Source organism: Pseudorasbora parva, chromosome 15 (assembly GCF_024679245.1).
Source record: "Pseudorasbora parva isolate DD20220531a chromosome 15, ASM2467924v1, whole genome shotgun sequence".
NCBI classification, from domain to species: domain Eukaryota; kingdom Metazoa; phylum Chordata; class Actinopteri; order Cypriniformes; family Gobionidae; genus Pseudorasbora; species Pseudorasbora parva.
Genome location: NC_090186.1, coordinates 40,081,175 through 40,089,313, shown reverse-complemented (window position 1 = coordinate 40,089,313; position 8,139 = coordinate 40,081,175). Strand labels below are relative to the sequence as shown.

The 8,139-nt window shown below is 41.5% G+C and overlaps 1 protein-coding gene across 1 annotated transcript in view; it reads left to right on the top strand.

Annotated features, from left to right (window-relative positions):
- The first annotated feature begins 404 nt into the window (after positions 1 to 404).
- Positions 405 to 8,139, top strand: part of LOC137042024 (chemerin-like receptor 1) — a 45,386-nt gene continuing 37,651 nt past the window's right edge. The window contains exon 1 of the transcript XR_010898205.1: positions 405 to 474. The gene's annotated coding sequence lies outside the window, so the exon portion shown is untranslated. The remainder of the gene's footprint in view (positions 475 to 8,139) is intronic.

The window sequence follows — 8,139 nt, the reverse complement described above, 5'->3', positions numbered from 1 at the left end:
TTTACATGTTTGCCACAATAATGTAACGTCTGTATTTGAGGCTTTGCAAGTAGATTTTCCTTGATTTATAATTAATTAAACCATCATTATGCACAATGCAAACTGATTCCAGATGTAATTAAGCATTCTTTAATCTTTATAAACATCAGTTTGACAGAAATAATTGTGCTCTCACCTCTCATCTAACAACTTCACACTTCAGCAGTCTACCACAGTAAGGCGGCAGAGTTTGGTTTTGACCTGTTCACTGAAATTGCACCATATTCTCGCTATGTTTAACCTCAAACCAGCCTATTGCTAAGTTACTGGATGAGTGTGACTAACAGTCTCAGTTCTTGTGAATTATTTTGCAGGTGTTCAAATATTTAGCCAATAGCTCAGTCTGCACTTATGGAAAAAAACAACAACAACCCAACAGCAGAAGTACGCGCATCGGAAGCATTTCAAACAGCAGTGTGAGGCTTTCTTCGTGAGGTAATTTATTCTTTATTTCATATGAGCCAGTGCATCAAAGATATAAGGTTATATTACCTGACTTGTTTGGTTTGATTGAATCAAACTCAAGTTTGTTTCCCCCATTGGTGCGGCTCTTTTGGGCTGGTGTGAATACAGCACTCTGGTGCGGACCAAACAACAGCTAAAGTTGCACACACACACTGATACAGCGGTTCTCGAGTCAGATCGACCGGTTGCAACGGATCACCAGTACAGAATCGAGAACCGTTTCTATCGGACACGTTCGATCTTTCGGACATGTTCGATTCTGAGAACCGGTGAGCTGAGATACTGAGCATGTGTGATAGCGTCGTAACCGAACTGTTTCTCTCGGACTGGGACAGCTGATGCTGATAATACATGAGCCCGGCTGAACTAAGGATTTGTTTAAGTAGGCCTATGTCAATGTACATTTATTTAATCCATGTAAAACATCAGTGTTTGCACGACAGTGACAGTCTCTCAAACTAGAAATAAAACTAATATCTTGACGTAGATGTTGTAACAATCGATTCAGTTCGATTTGGTGAACTGTATTAAGTGCTGTTGCAAAACATAAATGAAAAAATGTATCCAAGATGATGATGATTTCAATAATAATTAAAGCTGCGAGCAGCATTTAGCGGGGTTCAAGCCATTTAAGGTCTTTAAGCATTTGACACCTTTTGCATGAAAGGCTTTTAAGCACTGAATGAATTTGAGAGATATCAGGTGAAATGAAGTGATAAACTGACAAAATGTGATTTTAAATATTATAATAGTGACTTTATAAAGTCTAAATATGAATTGATCAGGAGAGTGCAGAGAATCATACTGCTGTGGTTTGGTTCCTATCAGGCAAAACACCTAGGACTAGTTTGCAAATCGAGGTTTTTAACATAATTGTGAATATTTAAATAAAGATTTGATTGACAGTATTGGTTATAGAGGCAAAGTTGTTCAGTATGAGAAGATCTATCATAATATATGCGATTACAGAGATGGAAAGTACAATTTACAAGCAATTCACCAGAGGGAATACATGGTTTTCAAAGCTTTTTAACACTATAGCGCCCCCTATACTCCGATCTCCATAAAACTTTGCATGTGTCTTCAACATGTTATGCCACATATACCCAACAATTTTCGTGAAGTTTTGAGTTTCCCCTTAGGATTTATAGGCTTTTGAGTGTATTTTGCCACACCTCTTTTCTAAATGGCTCTGTTATAGCCATCCAAATGCAAGAAATCAACTTTTTTTTGATAATTATTGATCTAGAGAGTCCAGAGAATTGTCCTAGACTGGTTTGGTTCTGATTGGGCAAAAAACCAGGGACTAGTTCGCAAAAGTAGGTTTTTAACATTATTGCAAATATTTATTTAACGATTTAATTGCCAAAAATGGTTCTAGAGGCAAAGTTGTTCAGCATGAGGAGTTCTATCATATGATATGCATATTTTGCCGATGTGTGCAACACCACGTGATTGCAGAGCCATAAAACTCGTTAGCGCCAACTAGTGGCCGATTTCTTTCAAAATTCTTACAGACCTCTAGGACCATGAGTCAAACATGCCCACTGAGTTTTGTTCCGATCGACCTCCGTTAACCCTGTCTAATAGGTGCTCAAATTTCATTGGCCGATGGCGGCCATGTTTTTTTTAGATACGCCAATGTTCTCATAGACAGACATGGTACCTTGGGCCAAGACACTGCTTACCAATTTTCAAGTCAATCGGACTAGCGGTCGCGTGGTTAGAGCTCTTTTTGTGTTTTTTCCATGTTATAGCGCCACCAAGTGGCCAATCGTCGCGATTTTTTTATCGTGACCAAAGACTGAGCCCATAAACATGTGTACCAAGTTTGGTGAATATATCTCATTTCTTGCTGGAGTTATAGCCTCTTTAGTAAAATAGGCTCCGCCTTAAATGTACATTTCCACGCCCCTTTTCGTTCATGATTCAAAATTTCAACTTTTTTTTGATAATTATTGATATTCAGACTAGACAGAACATTTTGGCACTGGTTTGGTTCCGATATGTCAAAAAACCAGGGACTAGTTCGCAAAAGTAGGTTTTTGACATTATTGCAAATATTTATTTAACGATTTAATTGCCAAAAATGGCTCTAGAGGCAAAGTTATTTAACATGAGGAGATCTATCAATTGATATGCATATGGTGTGGATATGTCAAACACCACGTGATTACAGAGCCATAAAACTCGTTAGCGCCAACTAGTGGTTGATTTCTTTCAAAATTCTTACAGACCTCTAGGGCCATGAGTCAAACATGCCCATCAAGTTTCGTTCTGATTGGCCTCCGTTAACCTTGTCTTATAGGTATCAACTTCATTGGCCGATGGCGGCCATGTTGATTGAGATACGCTGATGTCCTCATATACATACATGGGGCCTTGGACCAAGATACTGCATACCAATTTTCAAGTCAATCAGACTAACAGTCAGGTGGTTATAGCCGTTTTTATGTTTTTTTAACATTATAGCGCCACCTAGAGCCCAATCATCGCGATTTTTTTATCATGACCAAAGATTGAGCCCATACATAAGTGCACCAAGTTTAGTGATGATATCTCATTTCTTTCTTGAGTTATAGCCTTATTAATAAAATAGGCTCCGCCTTGAACGTACATTTTGACGCCCCTTCGCAAAATTGAATCAAAGTTTCAACTTTTTTTCAATGATTATTGAAAATCTGACTCCAGAGAATATTTCTGCACTGGTTTGGTTCCGATAGGTCAAAAAACCAGGCACCAGTTTGCAAAAGTAGGTTTTTCAAAAAACCCAAAATATCTCAAAATTGGCGTCTGAAGAGCGAGCCAATCCGAGGCATGCGTCTGGTCCGTCTCGAGCCAAGGATTCCAACGATATAAGGCACTTGAGGCTACGGCCAACGGTCTAGGAGTTATGAGCAGTTTTGCGCAATTGATCGCTATAGCGCCACCTATGGGCCAATCTGGCTCATAATTTGATAACCTCTCCTCGATTTTTGTTCTACCTATTGGCCAAGTTTCAAGTCTCTAGCCCTTATGGTTTGGTCTGCACGATGCGTTTTACGGCAGAATAATAAACCGGCACAAATACAATAGGTTTTCAAGCACTTCGTGCTTGAACCCCTAATAACAGAGGCGTAAAAGGGCCTAAAAAGGCTTATAAAAAAAAAACTATAGGGTCTCAGCGCCTGATTTTTGAGCTGCTGGTTACAAAAACTTTATCAAGCGTTCTGACATGGCCGGCAGAGAGGAACACGGTAGATTTTTGCATTTTCAGCTCATTTATCTTGGAAATGATTTTTATTTTTTATTTAAATTTTTTCCCTTTTAAACTGTAATGCCTCTACCGACGGCCCGATCTCCATAAAAGTTTGCACGCTGCTTTACAATAATAGGGTGCACATGCTCAGCTAATTTGGTGAAGTTCTGCGCAGAACAGACATTTTTTAGTCATTTAAATGTCATTTTGCATAGGATAATGTAGTTGACCTTTCTAACAGTTAAAGCGCCACCAAGAGGCCAGTTGCCACGTCCTTTTTCGGGTGACCACAGAATGAGCTCTTACATAGCTGTGCTGAGTCTGGTGAAAATATCTCGTTCCGTTGACGAGCTATAGCCAATTAAGTCGAAAGGGGCTCCTCCCACCTCAAACTTGGCGGCCCTTAGGAACCCTGAACCCAAATTTGCACTTTTTTTCAATGATTATTGACATTCAGACTCCAGAGAATCTGCCTGCACTGGTTTGGTCCCGGTTTGGCCAAAAACCAGGGACTAGTTCGCAAAAGTAGGTTTTTGGAAAAAGCCAAACTAGCCGGACATTTTCCCAGGTCACGAGCCAATCCGAGGCATGCGTCTGGTCCGTCTCGAGCCAAGGATTCCAACGATATAAGGCACTTGAGGCTACGGCCAACGGTCTAGGAGTTATGAGCAGTTTTGCGCAATTGATCGCTATAGCGCCACCTATGGGCCAATCTGGCTCATAATTTGATAACCTCTCCTCGATTTTTGTTCTACCTATTGGCCAAGTTTCAAGTCTCTAGCCCTTATGGTTTGGTCTGCACGATGCGTTTTACGGCAGAATAATAAACCGGCACAAATACAATAGGTTTTCAAGCACTTCGTGCTTGAACCCCTAATAACAGAGGCGTAAAAGGGCCTAAAAAGGCTTATAAAAAAAAAACTATAGGGTCTCAGCGCCTGATTTTTGAGCTGCTGGTTACAAAAACTTTATCAAGCGTTCTGACATGGCCGGCAGAGAGGAACACGGTAGATTTTTGCATTTTCAGCTCATTTATCTTGGAAATGATTTTTATTTTTTATTTAAATTTTTTCCCTTTTAAACTGTAATGCCTCTACCGACGGCCCGATCTCCATAAAAGTTTGCACGCTGCTTTACAATAATAGGGTGCACATGCTCAGCTAATTTGGTGAAGTTCTGCGCAGAACAGACATTTTTTAGTCATTTAAATGTCATTTTGCATAGGATAATGTAGTTGACCTTTCTAACAGTTAAAGCGCCACCAAGAGGCCAGTTGCCACGTCCTTTTTCGGGTGACCACAGAATGAGCTCTTACATAGCTGTGCTGAGTCTGGTGAAAATATCTCGTTCCGTTGACGAGCTATAGCCAATTAAGTCGAAAGGGGCTCCTCCCACCTCAAACTTGGCGGCCCTTAGGAACCCTGAACCCAAATTTGCACTTTTTTTCAATGATTATTGACATTCAGACTCCAGAGAATCTGCCTGCACTGGTTTGGTCCCGGTTTGGCCAAAAACCAGGGACTAGTTCGCAAAAGTAGGTTTTTGGAAAAAGCCAAACTAGCCGGACATTTTCCCAGGTCACGAGCCAATCCGAGGCATGCGTCTGGTCCGTCTCGAGCCAAGGATTCCAACGATATAAGGCACTTGAGGCTACGGCCAACGGTCTAGGAGTTATGAGCAGTTTTGCGCAATTGATCGCTATAGCGCCACCTATGGGCCAATCTGGCTCATAATTTGATAACCTCTCCTCGATTTTTGTTCTACCTATTGGCCAAGTTTCAAGTCTCTAGCCCTTATGGTTTGGTCTGCACGATGCGTTTTACGGCAGAATAATAAACCGGCACAAATACAATAGGTTTTCAAGCACTTCGTGCTTGAACCCCTAATAACAGAGGCGTAAAAGGGCCTAAAAAGGCTTATAAAAAAAAAACTATAGGGTCTCAGCGCCTGATTTTTGAGCTGCTGGTTACAAAAACTTTATCAAGCGTTCTGACATGGCCGGCAGAGAGGAACACGGTAGATTTTTGCATTTTCAGCTCATTTATCTTGGAAATGATTTTTATTTTTTATTTAAATTTTTTCCCTTTTAAACTGTAATGCCTCTACCGACGGCCCGATCTCCATAAAAGTTTGCACGCTGCTTTACAATAATAGGGTGCACATGCTCAGCTAATTTGGTGAAGTTCTGCGCAGAACAGACATTTTTTAGTCATTTAAATGTCATTTTGCATAGGATAATGTAGTTGACCTTTCTAACAGTTAAAGCGCCACCAAGAGGCCAGTTGCCACGTCCTTTTTCGGGTGACCACAGAATGAGCTCTTACATAGCTGTGCTGAGTCTGGTGAAAATATCTCGTTCCGTTGACGAGCTATAGCCAATTAAGTCGAAAGGGGCTCCTCCCACCTCAAACTTGGCGGCCCTTAGGAACCCTGAACCCAAATTTGCACTTTTTTTCAATGATTATTGACATTCAGACTCCAGAGAATCTGCCTGCACTGGTTTGGTCCCGGTTTGGCCAAAAACCAGGGACTAGTTCGCAAAAGTAGGTTTTTGGAAAAAGCCAAACTAGCCGGACATTTTCCCAGGTCACGAGCCAATCCGAGGCATGCGTCTGGTCCGTCTCGAGCCAAGGATTCCAACGATATAAGGCACTTGAGGCTACGGCCAACGGTCTAGGAGTTATGAGCAGTTTTGCGCAATTGATCGCTATAGCGCCACCTATGGGCCAATCTGGCTCATAATTTGATAACCTCTCCTCGATTTTTGTTCTACCTATTGGCCAAGTTTCAAGTCTCTAGCCCTTATGGTTTGGTCTGCACGATGCGTTTTACGGCAGAATAATAAACCGGCACAAATACAATAGGTTTTCAAGCACTTCGTGCTTGAACCCCTAATAACAGAGGCGTAAAAGGGCCTAAAAAGGCTTATAAAAAAAAAACTATAGGGTCTCAGCGCCTGATTTTTGAGCTGCTGGTTACAAAAACTTTATCAAGCGTTCTGACATGGCCGGCAGAGAGGAACACGGTAGATTTTTGCATTTTCAGCTCATTTATCTTGGAAATGATTTTTATTTTTTATTTAAATTTTTTCCCTTTTAAACTGTAATGCCTCTACCGACGGCCCGATCTCCATAAAAGTTTGCACGCTGCTTTACAATAATAGGGTGCACATGCTCAGCTAATTTGGTGAAGTTCTGCGCAGAACAGACATTTTTTAGTCATTTAAATGTCATTTTGCATAGGATAATGTAGTTGACCTTTCTAACAGTTAAAGCGCCACCAAGAGGCCAGTTGCCACGTCCTTTTTCGGGTGACCACAGAATGAGCTCTTACATAGCTGTGCTGAGTCTGGTGAAAATATCTCGTTCCGTTGACGAGCTATAGCCAATTAAGTCGAAAGGGGCTCCTCCCACCTCAAACTTGGCGGCCCTTAGGAACCCTGAACCCAAATTTGCACTTTTTTTCAATGATTATTGACATTCAGACTCCAGAGAATCTGCCTGCACTGGTTTGGTCCCGGTTTGGCCAAAAACCAGGGACTAGTTCGCAAAAGTAGGTTTTTGGAAAAAGCCAAACTAGCCGGACATTTTCCCAGGTCACGAGCCAATCCGAGGCATGCGTCTGGTCCGTCTCGAGCCAAGGATTCCAACGATATAAGGCACTTGAGGCTACGGCCAACGGTCTAGGAGTTATGAGCAGTTTTGCGCAATTGATCGCTATAGCGCCACCTATGGGCCAATCTGGCTCATAATTTGATAACCTCTCCTCGATTTTTGTTCTACCTATTGGCCAAGTTTCAAGTCTCTAGCCCTTATGGTTTGGTCTGCACGATGCGTTTTACGGCAGAATAATAAACCGGCACAAATACAATAGGTTTTCAAGCACTTCGTGCTTGAACCCCTAATAACAGAGGCGTAAAAGGGCCTAAAAAGGCTTATAAAAAAAAAACTATAGGGTCTCAGCGCCTGATTTTTGAGCTGCTGGTTACAAAAACTTTATCAAGCGTTCTGACATGGCCGGCAGAGAGGAACACGGTAGATTTTTGCATTTTCAGCTCATTTATCTTGGAAATGATTTTTATTTTTTATTTAAATTTTTTCCCTTTTAAACTGTAATGCCTCTACCGACGGCCCGATCTCCATAAAAGTTTGCACGCTGCTTTACAATAATAGGGTGCACATGCTCAGCTAATTTGGTGAAGTTCTGCGCAGAACAGACATTTTTTAGTCATTTAAATGTCATTTTGCATAGGATAATGTAGTTGACCTTTCTAACAGTTAAAGCGCCACCAAGAGGCCAGTTGCCACGTCCTTTTTCGGGTGACCACAGAATGAGCTCTTACATAGCTGTGCTGAGTCTGGTGAAAATATCTCGTTCCGTTGACGAGCTATAGCCAA